Raw genomic sequence first — 17,070 nt, forward strand, 5'->3', positions numbered from 1 at the left:
AAACTCTCACCAATGAATTACATAAGTATCTCTATCCTAATTTAATTATCTTTTAGTATACTATAATCTCTTAATAGATTTGAATCCGCCTGACTGAGATTTACAAGGTGACCATAGCTTGCTTCAAGCCGACAATCTCCGTGGGATCGACCCTTACTCACGTAAGGTTTATTACTTGGATGACCCAGTGCACTTGCTGCTCAGTTATGCGAAGTTGTGACAAAGAATTAAGATTATGAACGTGTGTATAAAGTTTTCAGCGCCGTTACCAAGGAATGGAACCGTCACGATTTCTGTGCACCACTTACTCACGTAAGGTATTACTTGGACGACCCAGTGCACTTGCTGGTTAGTTGTGCAGAGTTGTGAAAAGTGTGAATCACAATTTCGTGCACCAACTACATAGTCCAACTTTGCTTGAGTTGCTATATCATACTCCATTCTGTCCAAGTTCCTATGCTCTCCAATTGTATGATATATATTCTTCCATTGGTAGAGATTTTGGGTGTATTCCCCATACTTGGCCTGTCGTAGGGACAATCTATTAAATGATTCTTGAAAGTTTGCTGATTGTTCCCTTTGCCCCTCAAGAATTCTTGCTTGAAACTCTCTCTGTTGATCCAACATCTTGAGCTGGAAGTTTTCTTGCTTCTCCATCATTTGCTGCTGCCAATGCTCTTGTTGCTCTCGATCCTTCAAATACTGCTCTTGTTGCCTGAAGTATTGCTCCTGTTGTTGCTCTTGTGCTCTCATGTATTGTTGAGACATTTCTTCAATGGCTCTTTGCATTTGGCTCAGGTCCATTGCACCAGAAGCTTGTTCCCCCTCCGCTTGTGGTCTCCTCCTTCTTCCTTGGGATCTTCTTTCCTCTTGATTGTCAGTGTCAGTGACACCTTCCATACTTTGCTTGGTAACCCCTCTGCTTTTTTTTACCTTCTCAGTATTTTTATCCTCAAAGAGTACTCCTGCTCTTTTGCACAGCCTCAGAATAGTGCTTGGGTGACCAAGTCTAATTGATTTACCAGTATCCTCAGCTATTTCTTGAATGCTATCTGCGATGAGCTGTTGGACATTGACTTCTCCCCCCTAAGTATGCAATATGTCAGAATTGCTCTCTTTATTGTGACCTCAGATGTGTTTGCAGTGGGGAGTATGGATCTTCTCACTATCTCGTACCAACCTTTGACTTCAGATATGAGATCCATTCTCTTCAAGTAGCTTGGATTTCCTTCTGAGTCTCTTTCCTAGTCTTTGCCTTCAAAGCATAAACCACTTAGTATCTCATCAGGATCACTTTTACCCTGTATTCTGTCATCAAAGCTGGGTTCTCCATAGGTTATCACCCTTATCTGCAAGACTCTCAAAATGGATGATGGGCTGAAATCTACCTCAACTCCCCTAACATAACTCTTATAGGGAGGGCTGTCCTTGCTTGACCTCACAGCATTTGCATAAAACTCCCTTATCATGACTGCACTGATGTCTGTGAGAGGTTCACACAAAAGTTCCCATCTCCTCTCTGCTCTATTCTTCTCATGATGGGATATTCTCCATCTTTCAATTTGAACCCCATATCTGGAATGACCTTCTTTGATTCTATTAGCCCATAATACCTTGATTCATGAAATTGAGACTTAAATCTCTTGGTATCATAGGTTGGTGGTTTGGCTACAGCTGGTTCCTTTCTTTTCCTTCTTCTAGAACTTGATGAAGCCATGAATTAGGAAGGAAAAAAGGGAGAAGAAAAAAATAGGCCTTGGTTAGGGCATGTGTATGATGGAAGGAATAGGATGTAAGGTGCTGTGTGGTGTCTTTGGATGAGAGCAGGCTGCTGTAACGTGTTTGGGAGGAGTTTATGAATGAAACAAGGGTAAATAGATGGGGGTCTTATATGGAGAAAGCAAGGATATGCGAGCACCGAAAGTGTCACTGCCAATTTATAGCCAAGGCATGAAACAAAGCAAAAAGTTGGAGGCTTCGGTTGAGTAGCAAGGAAAGGTGAGGACTGAGCAAAGCATTGTTGAAAGTTCATGGAATGGATGGCTTGCATGTAGAGATGGATGAAGACAAGGATTACTCCCTCATTGGTCATGTGGTTCGGCCACCTAGGTGTTAAACCATGCAGATTTTGTTTCCAGGAGAGCAACTTTCCTAAGCACATGTGACTCCCCTTTCCTTCTTATGATAACCGTACATGCATTCCTTTTGTCCTTTTCTTCAAATTTCACCATTTCTATCCACATGAACCAAACAAATAGTGAGCTTAAACTTTAAAATTCATATGGTGGTTGTGTAATATATATATAAAAAGAAAATGTTGCTATGTGTTCCTTATTTATGAATTACCAACCATGCCCCTTAGAAATCGAACAAAATTTTGGTGGACACCAAACTTGTTTTCTTTTAAGTGATCTATATAAAATCCAATGAATATCTATCATAATCAGTATATTCATTGTAAGGAACATTTTATTTGCTACCATGCTACCATAAACTCATAAAATGATGCAATGTATGCATGGACGGATCCAGAAATGTTATCGTGGGGGGGGGGGAGGAAAATAACATATATAATATTAAAAAAATATGTAAATATTTAAGATGCATTACAAAAATATACCGATAAAGAATATATTTAAAGTACAAAAAAAATGTGTACTTTTACTAACGAAGTGGTACACGTCGATTCTTCATATCATAAAATTCATCGATAATAGAATCGGTGTCAAATCTTTTAGCAATCTTCTTCTCAATATAAATCAAAAGACATTTAGCAAGAAATTCATCTTCCATTTTGTTTCTGAGTCTATTCTTCACAATATTCATAGCTGAAAAAGATCTCTTAGTTGTAGTAGTTGAAACAGGGAGAGTTAATACCAACCGAATCAAACGATCAATCGAAGGATATATTAAAGACTTTCCTGTCTTCGTTAATCCTTGACATAACTCCGAAATTGTGCACAAGTTAGTTAACTCAACATGATTAGGAACATCAAGTTTATAATGCTGAGCTTGCATTCTAATGTGAAATTTCTCTTGGTCACTGAAGTCGCCTGGATAAAACCATTCTACTAATTTACATACTTTGTTGACACTGAAGAGCTTATAATTTTCTCTGGGATCTAAAGTTGAACTTAAAGTAAGCAATTCCATCATATATCATTGAATCTTCCATTAATCTCTTGCAACTGTGTATCAATTATAGCCAGAAATAAATTAACACGGTAATGATGCTCCACTGAAATTTGGTCAACAATTTTGCGAGTTCAGCCTCTTCTAGGAATATGCATTGCATTCATATCAGGAACTTCAACCTCATATTTCTCACAAAATAATATAACTTCTTTTATGAAAGCTTCCCAACTTGATTCTCTCATTCGTTGGATCAAAGTCTTGGTAGTAGAAACCAGAGTTAAAGCATTCAATATGTCTTGATTTTTTCGTTGCAAAGCTTGACAAAGATCATTACTAACTTCCAAAATATTTCTAATCAAATGCAAAACAAAGACAAATTCAAAGGATGTGATAGCATTATAAGTAGCACTAGCATCACCACGAGTGGAAAAATTACCTTCTTCACTGCTTTTTTCAACAACTTCACAAGTAGCATCAAACATGCATAGCAAGCTACGTACAGAATTCAAATGAGACCCCCATCTTGTATCTCCAGCTCTTTGCAAAGTACCAATTTGATTAAGTCCACTACCTGTCACAATTTGATCATTGGCAATTAAGTTTGCAACATTATTTGCTTGAGCAACCCTTAACTGATCATGATGTTTAAGAGAAACAGTCACAACATTCACAATTAGGGTAAGTTTTTAAAAGAATTGATGAACAAAACAAACTTCTTTGGCTGTAGAAACAAGTGCTAATTGTAATCGATGAGCAAGACAATGAATGTAATAAGCAAAAGGCAATCTTTCAAAAATAGACCTTGCAATCCATTTCATTCACCACGCATATTACTAGCTCCATCATACCCTTATCCCCTAAGATTTTGAACATCAAGATTATGATGAGAAAGAACTAATGAAATTTCTGTTTTCAATGTCAAAGAACACGTATCAAAAACATGTATAAGATCAAAAAATCTTTCTTGAACACAAACATGCTTGTCTACAAATCTCAAAACCACAGACATTTGTTCTCGCTTTGACTCATCTCTTGCTTCATCAATAATTATACAAAATTTAGAATCACTAATTTCTTCTCGAATTGTTGCACGCACTTTTCTAGCAAAGATATGCAATATATCTTTTTGGACACCGGGAGATATATGTTGAGCATTTCCAGGAGTATTTTCAAGGACAACATTATTAACATTATGATTACATGAAGCTAAAAGCTTAATTAACTCAATAAAATTTTCCCTATTCAAAGATCCAGGACTTTCATCGTCGCCTCTAAATGCACATGCTTGAATTGCAAGCCATCGAACAGCATCAATAGATGTCTTCAACCTTAAGCAGTTATTTGCAATAGTTTCATCACTATGCCTATCAAGAACTTTGTCTATATGCTTAGAATGAGCCATTAAATCATCACAATATATCACACATAAATTATGGGAAGAATTAGGAATAGAACCCTCATGACATATAAATGCACAATTCACTCCATTGTTTACTTTCTTCCAATTACTAAATCCTAACTCTGAAAATGCATTTTTCCATCATTGCGAGCACCATAATGTTTACTAAACAAGTAGAAAGGCAAACAATAAGTAGCATCTTTTCCTGGTGAATATTTTAACCAACATGGAAATTTATTAAACCAAGAAGATTGAAAATATCGACGGTGATTGTCATTACCAGAAGCTGGATAACTAATATTTGTTAGTTGGTATAGCCCTGGCTCTACGAATCTTATCACATTCATTGACATTATACTGCCAAATTGGATGTCGCTTTCCTGGATCCCTTTCTGGTAAACAGATATCAACATCTCTTTCTAATCTTGGAACTTTGGCTTCATGTTGATGTGTATTTTGAGTAAGATTAGAGAGTTCACTTACTTGAACTTCTTGTGATATAAGATTAGAGGGTTGACTTGTTTGAACTCCAACATTATCAGCATCTTTTCTCTTAAAAATTGCATCAATTTTACTTTGCTTTTTCATCATAAAATGTTCTAGTTTCTTTTTACCTGAAAAAAAAATTCAAATAATTATATACTCACATGAATAAATAAAGTCTAAATATTTTTTATTAATTAAACATCAATAAAAAATTAATAATATTTTTTTACTAAATCACTATCAATTTTACTAAAAATAAAAAATAAAAAAACTACTAGACAAATTAATAATATGCACAGTCACACAGTACATAGAGATATATCAATAAGAACAATAAAATCTGCATAGTAACTGTTTAAGATATATAATAAGAAATTTAAAATTTAAAATATATAATAAAATGTACCTTGTATGTAGTTGTACTGTTGTGAGACAGTGGTCAGTGACTCAGTGAAGTAGAGGGCATCATGGGTGGTTATGGGCTATGGCTTCAATTTCAAAAGGAATCCTAAACGTCAAAAGCCAAAAGGAATAAATGAAGAAAAGTAACCTAGTGTTTCTGTTTAGCCAATTTAGGGATTTAAAAAAATTTCAAAAATTATTATATTTTATGGGTTGGGCTTCTTAAACTTTACTACTAATTTTTTTTTGTAAAAAGTTGGGGGGCCCAGGCCTCCACTTGCCCCCCATGTATCCGTCCCTGAATGTATGGTTTATCTATTCATGAATTTGAGCATTTGAGTAAAAATTACTTTCTTGATATTCATAGCACATACAGACACAAAACTTAAGGTTTGGCTATATACTTAAACAAAATGAATGAGTATATATCCCATAATGGTTCTATGATCAATTATGCATGAAAAGCTATTTTCAAGTGCCGTTAGGCACACCAAACTTAGGAGTCAAACATATGCTTCAAAATGGTGTGTGCAGTTATCAAATCCACTCATGAGAGCTCAAACTTATGCTAGAAAAACCATTAGTTATTGAAATTAAAGAAAAAACAAGAATATTAAATCATGGGCTGCCTCCCATGGAGCGCTCTTTTATTGTCACTAGCTTGACATTGGTCCCTTGTTAGGGTGGTTGATGATTGTAGTGCCTCATTTTTTCTCCTCTCACTGTGAGCTTTCTTCCTGTGCGCTGATGGTCAATCTCCACATGCTCTAGTGAGAGTATCTTGTTGACGGTGTAGTAATCATCAGTTTGTGGATCTGTCTCCAACTGTTGATAGATCAATCTTACTCTGTCCCCTTTTGAGAATCCTTCAGTTGGTATCCTTTTGTTCTTCCACCCTTTTAGAATCCTTTTCTTACTCTTCTTTCCTTTCTTCAATTGTCCTTCTTTCCTTGCAGCAGGTTTTATGTGAGGGACCTCCTTCTCAATAATCAAATCTTTAATCCCTTCTTGCCTTCTCTTCTCAGCCTTCACATGTTCCTTTCCCTCTTTTTCTTCTCCACTGTCCATCTCTTGCTTTGCAGATGAGCTGATGAGCGCTTCATTGGGTTTTTCCTTCCACTGTAACTCTTCTTCTTTAACTCTCATGCAGCTTTTCTCTTCAATAGTATGTTGTACTTCCTGGAAGACATTTAAAGTGATTTTCTCATCATTTACCCTCAAAGTCATTTCTCCTTATTCCATATCAATGATGGCCCTTGCTGTAGACAGGAAAGGTCTTCCCAATATCATAGAGTCATTCCCCTCTTCTCCTAAGTCCAGGATTACAAAGTCTACTGAAAATATAAATTTCCCTACTCTGACCAAGAGATTTTCAATCACCCCCTTGGGAATCACCAGGGATCTATCTACTAGCTCCAATGACATCTGTGTAGGCTTCACTTCTTCTATACATAGCCTTCTCATCAGAGACATAGGCATCAGGTTGATACTGGATCTTAAATCACACAGTGCCTTATCAATGATTATGTCACCAATGGTACAAGGTAAGAAGAAGCTCCCAGGGTCTTTGAGCTTTGATGGAATGCCTTCTTGGATCACTGCACTACATTCCTGGGTTAGGATTACAGTCTCCTTCTCATTCCAGCTCCTTTTCTTGTTGATGAGCTCTTTGAGGAATTTTGCATATAGAGGCATTTGTTCTAGAGCTTCAACAAGTGGAATGTTGATTTCCAGCTTCTTAAAAACTTCTAGGAACTTGGGGAACTGTTTGTCTTTAAGTTCTCTGTTGAACCTTTGAGGATATGGTAAAGGAGGGATGTGAGTCTTCACCATTGTCCTCTGTTCTTGTGACTGTTCCTCCTTGACTTCCTTTTCGTTCCTTAAAGCTTGTGATTATTCCTCTTTCTCCTTGAGCTTCTCTTGGTTCTTTTCTTCAATTGTCACTTGCTCTTTACTGCTGGTCTTGTCATCCTCTGTTGGCTTCTTGATGGCTTCTTTGTCATTTACCAAGGTTCTTCCACTCCTTAATTGGATTGCTTTGCATTCTTCTTTGGGATTGGGAATGGTGTCACTTGGTAGTGCATTAGGTGCTCCTTCAGCCACTGCTTGCTTGGACAACTAGCCAATCTGCCTTTCCAAATTCCTCATTGAAGCTTCATGGTTCTTGTTGGCTAATTCTTAATGCTTGATCATCTTCTCCATCAATATCTCCAAGTTGGAGATCCTTTGAGATTCTTGGGGTGGTTGTGGTTGATTATGGGATGTTGAGGGTGAATGATAGTTGTTTTGGTTAGTGGATGGGTTATTGGATGGATAGTAGTTGGATTGGGGTTGATTGTTTTGTGGTTTTCTATATTGGTTTTGGTTAGTGCTTTGATGGTTTTGATGGTTTGTGTTTCTGAAGTTATTTTGGTTTGATTTTCTTTGCCAAGGTGGCTAGTTTTGGTTTTCTCCCCATTTTAGATTGGGGTGGTTTCTCCAGGATGAGTTGTAAGTGTCTCCATGGAAGTTAGTTGATCCAGAACCTTGATTATTGGTGCACGAAATTGTAAATCACACTTTTCACAACTCGTGCCACTAACCAGCAAGTGCACTGGGTCATCCAAGTAATACCTTATGTGAGTAAGGGTCGATCCCACGGAGATTGTCGGCTTGAAGCAAGCTATGGTTATTTTGTAACTCTTAGTCAAGAAATTAGTAATGATTCTTAGTTTTAATTACAAAAAGTAAAAGAACATGAAATAAATACTTGTTATGCAGTAATGGAGAACATGTTAAGGTTTTGGAGATGCTCTGTCTTCTGAATCTCTGCTTCCTACTGTCTTCTTCTTCACGCACGCAAAGCTCCTTCCATGGCAAGCTGTATGTTGGTGGATCACCGTTGTCAATGGCTACCATCCGTCCTCTTAGTGAAAATGGTCCAAATGCACTGTCACCGCACGGCTAATCATCTGTCGGTTCTCACTCATGTTGGAATAGGATCCATTGATCCTTTTGTGTCTGTCACTACGCCCAACACTCACGAGTTTGAAGCTTGTCACAGTCATTCCATCCCAGATCCTACTCGGAATACCACAGACAAGGTTTAGACTTTCCGGATCTCAAGAATAGCCGCCAATAATTCTAGCCTATACCACGAAGGTTCTAATATTAGATTAGAAACCCAAGAGATATGCACTCAAGCTATTACAGATAGAACGGAGGTGGTTGTCAGGCACACGTTCATAGGTGAGAATGATGATGAGTGTCACGGATCATCACATTCATCAGGTTGAAGGACGAGTAAATATCTTAGAATAGAAACAACGTGATTGAATGGAAAGCAGTAGTAATTGCATTAATCCATTGAAACACAGCAGAGCTCCTCACCCCCAACCATGGAGTTTAGAGACTCATGCCACAGAAAATACAAGTTCTAATGTAAAATGTTATGAGGTACAAAATGAATCTCTAAAAGTGGTTTTTATAATGAACCAGTAACCTAGGTTTACAGAAAATGAGTAAGCTAAGATAGATAGTGCAGAAATCCACTTTCGGAGCATACTTGGTGTGTGCTTGGGCTGAGCATTGAAGCTTTCACATGTAGAGACTTTTCTTAGAGTTAAACGCCAGCTTTGGTGCCAGTTTGGGCGTTTAACTCCAGCTTTTATGCCAGTTCTGGCGTTTAACGCCAGAAAAAGGGTAGAAAGTTGGCGTTTAAACGCCAGTTTACATTATCAAAACTCGAGCCAAGTATGGACTATTATATATTGATGAAAAGCCGAGGATGTATACTTTCCAACGTAATTGAGAGAGCGCCAATTGGGCTTCTGTAGCTCCAGAAAAGCCACTTCGAGTGCAGGGAGGTCAGAATCCAACAGCATCTGCAGTCCTTTTTCAGCCTCTGAATCAGATTTTTGCTCAGGTCCTTCAATTTCAGCCAGAAAATACGTGAAATCACAGAAAAACACACAAACTCATAGTAAATTCCAGAAATATAATTTTTATTTAAAAACTAATAAAAATATAATAAAAAGTGACTAAAATATACTAAAAATTGCCTAAAAACAATGCCAAAAAGCATATAAATTATCCGCTCATAACAACACCAAACTTAAATTATTGCTTGTCCCCAAGCAAATAAAAATAAAATAGGATAAAAAGAAGAGAATATACAATGAATTCCAAACTTATCAATGAAGATTAGCTTCAATTAGATGAGCGGGACTTGTAGCTTTTTGCTTCTGAACAGTTTTGGCATCTCATTTTATCCTTTGAAGTTCAGAACGATTGGCATCTATAGGAACTCAGAATTTAAATAGTATTATTTATTCTCCTATTTCAGTATGTTGATTCTTGAACACAGTTACTTTATGAGTCTTGGCTGTGACCCTAGGCATTTTGTTTTCCAGTATTACCACCGGATACATAAATGCCACAGACACATAACTGGGTAAACTTTTTCAGATTGTGACTCAGCTTTGCTAGAGTCCCTAATTAGAGTTGTCCAAAGCTCTTAAGCACACTCTTTTTGCTTTGGACCACGACTTTAACCGCTCAGTCTCAAGCTCTTCACTTGACACCTTCACGCCACAAGCACATAGTTAGGGACAACTTGGTTTAGCCGCTTAGGCCAAGATTTTATTCCTTTAGGTTCTCCTATCCACTGATTCTCAATGCCTTGGATCCTTTTTATTTTACCCTTGCCTTTTGGTTTAAAGGGCTATTGGCTTTTTCTGCTTGCTTTTTCTTCTTTTTTTTTTTGCAAGCATTTCACTGCTTTTTCTTGCTTCAAGAATCAATTTTATGATTTTTCAAATTATCAATAACATTTCTCCTTTTTCATAATTCTTTCAAGAGCCAACAATTTTAACATTCATAAACAACAAATTCAAAAACATGCACTGTTCAAGCATTCATTCAGAAAACAAAAAGTGTTGCCACCACATCAAAATAATTAAACAATTTTCAAGATATAATTCGAAACCATGTACTTCTTGTTCCTTTGTAATTAAAAAAATTTTTCATTTAAGATAGGTGATGGATTCATAGGACATTCATAGCTTTAAGGCATAAACTCTAAATTTTATTAATCATGAAATAAAAATAAGACTTAAAATAAACATAAAAGCAGACCAATAATAATGGAAGACAGAAAATTAAAAACATAAAAATAAATGACTCTTAAAATAGATCTCTAATAACAAAAGTTATCATAGAGTTAGGACTCAACAACCTGCATTGGGAGAGGTAAGCACTCCTTCAAGTTGTGGGACGCCTGGCTCTTCAAGGGAGAGCTTCTGGCGCTTCAGCTCCTGTAGCTCACGCCCCTGCTTCTCCTGTTCCTTAAGCAGCTTGCAAAGCATGCTATTTTGATTTTGTTGTTCCTCCTTAAGTTGATCCATAGCTTCTTGCAGCTTGGTGACAGTTGCTTCTAGGCGAGTCCAGTAGTCAATCTGAGGGATTTCTGGGAAGAACTCCTGTGCCCTCCTTTTGATAGAGTTATCTTGCACTTGTTGTCCTTCCATTGACTTTTTGGTGATTGGGTGCTCGACTGGGATGAGCTCATCTACTCCCATCTTTAATCCAGCATCTTTACATAGCAGAGAGATTAAGCTTGGGTAAGCCAATTTGGCTTCAGTGGAGTTCTTATTTGCAATTGTGTAGATCTTACAAGAAATCAGATGATGAATCTCCACTTCATTTCCCAGCATAACGCAATGAATCATCACTGCTCTTTTGACAGTGACCTCAGAGCGGTTACTATGGGCAGTATAGAACGCCCAATGAAGTCCAACCAGCCCCTAGCGACTGGTTTGAGATCTCCTCTCTTGAGTTGGTTTGGGACACCTTTTCTGTTGGTTATCCATTTAGTTCCAGGGAGGCATATGTCCTCCAGAACTTGGTCCAACCCCTTATCTACTCTCACCATTCTCCTATTAAAGGATTCTGGATCATCTTGTAGTTGAGGTAGTTTGAAGACCTCTCTTATTTTATCCAGGTGGAAGTAAATAATCCTTCCCCTGACCATAGTTCGAAAGGTATGGAAGGAGGTTCCAGTTATTCTCTGCTTATCTCTCATCCACAGATTTAAGTAGAATTCCTGAACCATATTTCTTCCAACCTTTGTCTCAGGATTGGCTAGGATTTCCCAACCACTGTTTTGAATCTATTCTTGGATCTACAGATATTCGTCTTCTTTCAGATCGAACTTAACTTCTGGGATCACTGACCTCAAACCCATTATTTTTTGATAATGGTCTGCATGTTCTTTGGTTAAGAACCTCTCTTGATTCTAAAGTGGTTTTGGATTGTTCTCTTTCTTGCCTCTTGGAGTAGTTTGATTTCTTTTAGGGGCCATGATCTTGGTGAAGTTTTGCTCAGTGATCACGAAAATACACCAAACTTAGAGGTTTTCTTGTCCTCAAGCAAAAGAAAGGAAGAGAGAAGAATAGAGGGAAGACAGATTCGAATGGTGAAGGTATGGGGATGGCCGAACGTGTATTTAAAAGTGGAGGGGTGGGGTTTCAAAAAATTTGAAAAAGATATGATAGAAAGATATGATTGGAAAAAAAAAGATGAAGCATTATATGAAAAAGATGAAATTTTAAAATTCAAAAGATATGAAAAAGATATAAAGAAGTGAAATCTTAAAAATTGTTGATGCATCTAAGAATTAAAAGAAAATATGATGAGTTGGAAAAGATTTGGAAAGGAATTGAAAAGATAAATGAGTTTTTTTTTGAAAAAGATTTGGAGAGGATTTGAAAGAAAATTGAAAAGGGATTTAGAAGATTATTAGATTTTTTAAAATTGAGTGTGATTGATGAAGATTTGTAACATGTTTATGCAGAAAATTATGAATTAAAACATGAAAGTTTGAAAAAATTTGAAGTGGAAACAAAATCTCCTCCCCCTGTCTTTTCTGGCGTTAAATGGCCAGAATGGTATCCATTCTGGATCTAAACTCCACTTGGTCAACCTTTACCAGGGCAAAGGAAAGTCAAGGGACTAATTAAATTGACTTTTGAATCCTAATTATTTCCTAAGAAAAGGTTGGAATTATTTAAGTTCAGCTCAATTAGCAAGACAACGATTATTCATTACGTTGAGTTTAATAACTGTTGAGTTACTGAATTCTTAACCAGGACCAAAAGGGGAAAAAAGTAAAATTGCTGAAATAATAAAAACGTCCTTAGATGGGAAGCAATGATAACTTAAATCAAAGAGAACAATCATAAACTGAAAATACCTTAAATATCATTAATTCAAATAACTGTCTGTAACATGAAAGAATTCATAGATCCAATTATAAAGGTAAATAGCCAACTCAGATACTGAAATAAATAAATAGAGTAAAAGGGAAGTTTAAAACAAAGAAATATAAAACCTGGATTGAGAGTCACTCTTAAAACAAGAAGAAATCCTAAATCCTAAAAGAGAGAGAGGAGAAGATCTCCCTCTCAACTAAATCTAAATCATTGAAAACTAAAATTATGCGAGCTCCCCTTGAATGGGTGCATTCCCACACTTTATAACCTCTGGTCTATGCTGTCTGTACTTGGATCTGGGCCAAAAAGGGCTTCAGAATTCGCTGGGGGCGTATTCTGTAAATTATGATACGTGGACTCTGTCACGCGTCCGCGTGGGTCACGCGGTCGCGTCATCTGGAGCTTTTCCTTTCCACGCGGTCGCGTCAGTCACGCGTCCGCGTCGTGGGTGTTCTACTCAAGGCGCGCGGTCGCGTCAGTCATGCGGCCGCGTCGCTGCTTCTTTGCTTCTGGCACGCGATCGCGTCGTCCATGCGATTGCGTGGATACATGTTTCCTTAAAGCTCCGTTTTGCCTTCTCCTTCCATTTTTGTATGTTTCCTTTTTCATCCTTTAAATCATTCAGCCTTAGGAAACCTGAAGCTACTCAACACACTAATCACGACATCGAATGGAAATAAAGGTAATTAAAAATTAATTAATTTTTTTAAAGCTTAGGAAACATGTTTTTCACAATATGACATAATAAGGAAGGGAAAGTAAAACCATGCAATTAATGTGAATAAGTAGGTGAAGAGTTGAATAAATCACTCTAATTAAGCACAAAAGAACTCATGAAATATGGGTTTATTAGGTACCCTGGTTGGCGTTAAATGCCAGAAATCTTTTATCACTGGGCATTTTTCTAAACGCCCAGGATGCTGCAACTCTGGCGTTTAACGCCCAGAATGGTACCCATTCTGGCGTTTAACGCCCAAAATACCCCTTACTGGCGTTTTCGTGGCAGTGAGCTCCTTTTCTCTACTTTATGCTCTGAATCCTTCTGTAACTCTGTAAACTCCTGCAATTGATAATTAACCTTGAAGATGATTTATTTCAAACTCATATAATTATTATTTAAATGACAAATAAACCTTGCTAATGGCTGGGTTGCCTCCCAGCAAGCGCTTCTTTATTGTCTTTAGCTGGACTTTACTGAGCTTTAGTCTAGTCTCAGCTTTGAGCATTCTTGCTCAACATTGCTTTCAAGATAATGCTTTACTCTCTGTCCATTAACAATGAACTTTTTATCAGAGTCAGTATCCGGAAGCTCTACATATCCATATGGTGACACACTTGTAATCACATATGGTCCCCTCTACCGGGATTTTAATTTCCCAGGGAATAATCTGAGCCTAGAGTTAAACAGCAGAGCCTTCTGTCCTGGCTCAAAGACTCTGGATGACAGTTTCTTGTCATGCCACCTTTTTGCTTTCTTTTTGTAAATTTTTGCATTTTCGAAAGCATTGAGTCTGAATTCTTCTAGCTCATTCAACTGGAGCAATCTTTTCTCTCTAGCTAACTTGGCATCAAGGTTTAGGAATCTGGTTGCACAGTAGGCCTTGTGTTCCAGTTTCACTGGCAGGTGACATGCTTTTCCATACACAAGCTGGTATGGAGAGGTCCCTATAGGATTTTTGAATGCAGTTCTGTATGCCCATAGAGCATCATCCAGACTCCTTGCCCAATCCTTTCTACGGGTACTTACAGTCCATTCTAGGATTTATTTTAGTTCTCTATTAGAGACTTCAGCCTGCCCATTTATCTGTGGATGATATGGAGTTGCTACCTTGTGGCTAATTCCATATCGGACCATAGCAGAGTAAAGCTATTTGTTGCAGAAGTGAGTGCCCCCATCACTAATTAGTACTCTAGAGACACTAAACCTGCTGAAGATATATATCTAGAGGAACTTCAGCACTGTCTTAGTATCATTAGTGGGTGTTGCAATCGCCTCTACCCATTTAGATACATAGTCTACTGCCACCAGAATATATGTGTTTGAGTATGATGGTGGGAAAGGCCGCATGAAGTCAATACCCAATATGTCAAACAACTCAATCTCTAAGATCCCTTGCTGAGGCATGGCGTAACCATGAGGCAAGTTACCAGCTCTCTGGCAATTGTCACAGTTACGTACAAACTCTCGGGAGTCTTTATAGATAGTAGGCCAGTAGAAGCCACATTTGAGGACCTTAGTGGCTGTTCTCTCACCTCCGAAATGTCCTCCATATTGTGATCCATGGCAGTGCCATAAGATCTTCTGCGCCTCTTCTCTAGGTATACATCTACAGATTACTCCATCTTCACATTTTTTAAATAGATATGGCTCATCCCACAAGTAGTACTTTACATCAGAAATTAATTTTTTCGTTTGCTGTCTGCTGTACTCTTTGGGTATGAATCTCACAGCTTTATAGTTTGCAATATCTACAAACCATGGTACCTCCTGAATGGCAAAGAGTTGCTCATCCAGAAAGGTCTCAGAGATCTCAGTAGGAGGGAGGGACGCCCCTACTACTGGTTCTATCCGGGACAGGTGATCAGCTACCTGGTTCTCTATCCCTTTTCTGTCTCTTATTTCTATATCAAACTCTTGCAGAAGCAACACCCATCTTATGAGCCTAGGTTTTGAATCCTGCTTTGTGAGTAGATATTTAAGAGCAGCATGGTCAGTGTACACAATCACTTTTGATCCTTCTAAATAGGATCTAAACTTGTCAATGGCATAAACCACTGCAAGCAGCTCTTTTTCTGTGGTTGTGTAATTCTGCTGTACTCTTTGTCCTAATACTGCACCAATAGCATGGCCACTGGCATCACACATTAATTCAAATGGTAATGCCCAGTCTGGTGCAGAAATGACAGGTTCTGTGACCAACTTAGCTTTCAGAGTTTCAAAAGCCTACAGACACTCCGTGTGAAAGACTAATGGTGTATCAGCAGCTAGCAGATTATTTAGAGGTTTTGCAATTTTTGAAAAATCCTTTATAAACCTCCTGTAGAATCCTGCATGTCCCAGAAAGCTTCTGATTGCCTTAACATTGGTGGGAGGTGGTAATTTTTCAATTACCTCTACCTTAGCTTGATCTACTTCTATTCATTTGTTCAAAATTTTATGCCCAAGGATAATTCCTTCAGTCACCATAAAGTGACATTTTTCCTAGTTTAAAACCAGGTTAGTCTCTTGGCATCTTTTCAGAACAAATGCTAGATGATCAAGACAAGAGTTGAATGAATCTCCAAATACTGAGAAGTCATCCATGAAGACTTCCAGAAATTTCTCTACCACATCAGAGAAGATGAAGAGCATGCACCTCTGAAAGGTAGCAGGTGCATTGCACAGACCAAAAGGCATCCTTTTGTAGGCAAATACTCCAGAGGGACATGTGAATGCTGTTTTCTCTTGATACTGAGGATCTACTGCAATTTGGTTATAGCCTGAATAGCCATCCAAAAAGCAGTAATAATAATGACCTGCTAGTCTTTCTAGCATCTGGTCTATGAATGGTAAAGGAAAATGATCCTTTCTGGTGGTTGTATTGATCCTTTTGTAGTCAATACATATACGCCATCCTGTAACTGTTCTCGTAGGAACCAGTTCATTCTTTTTATTGTGAACCACTGTCATGCCTCCCTTTTTGGGTACAACTTGGACAGGGCTTACCCAGGAGCTATCAGAAATAGGATAAATGATCCCAGCCTCTAGTAATTTAGTGACCTCTTTCTGTACCACTTCCTTCATGGCTAGATTCAGCCGCCTTTGTGGTTGGACCATTGGCTTAGCATCATCCTTTAATAGGATCCTGTGCATGCATCTGGCTGGGCTGATTCCCTTAAGGTCACTTATGGACCACCCAAGAGCTGTCTTGTGTGTCCTTAGCACCTGAAGTAGTGCTTTCTCTTCCTGTGGCTCTAAGGCAGAGCTTATTATCATAGGAAAAGTGCTATCCTCTCCCAGAAATTCATATTTCAGGGATGGTGGCAGTGGTTTGAGCTCGGGTTTAGGAGGCTTATACTCTTCCTGAAGAGTTTTTAGAGGTTTTTCTGTTTCCTCTGGTTCCTCCAGATCAGGCTGAATGTCTTTAAAGATGTCCTCTAGCTCTGATTCGAGACTCTCAGTCATATTGATCTCTTCTACCAAGGAGTTAATAATATCAGTGCTCATGCAGTCATTTGAGGTATCTGGATGCTGCATAGCTTTGACAGCATTTAACTTGACCTCATCCTTATTGACTCTCAAGCTCACTTCCCCTTTCTGTACATCAATGAGAGTTCGTCCAGTTGCTAGGAAGGGTCTTCCTAGAATGAGAATTGCACTCTTGTGCTCCTCCATTTCCAGCACTACAAAGTCAGTGG

Source organism: Arachis hypogaea, chromosome 20 (genome assembly GCF_003086295.3).
Source record: "Arachis hypogaea cultivar Tifrunner chromosome 20, arahy.Tifrunner.gnm2.J5K5, whole genome shotgun sequence".
Lineage (NCBI taxonomy): Eukaryota > Viridiplantae > Streptophyta > Magnoliopsida > Fabales > Fabaceae > Arachis > Arachis hypogaea.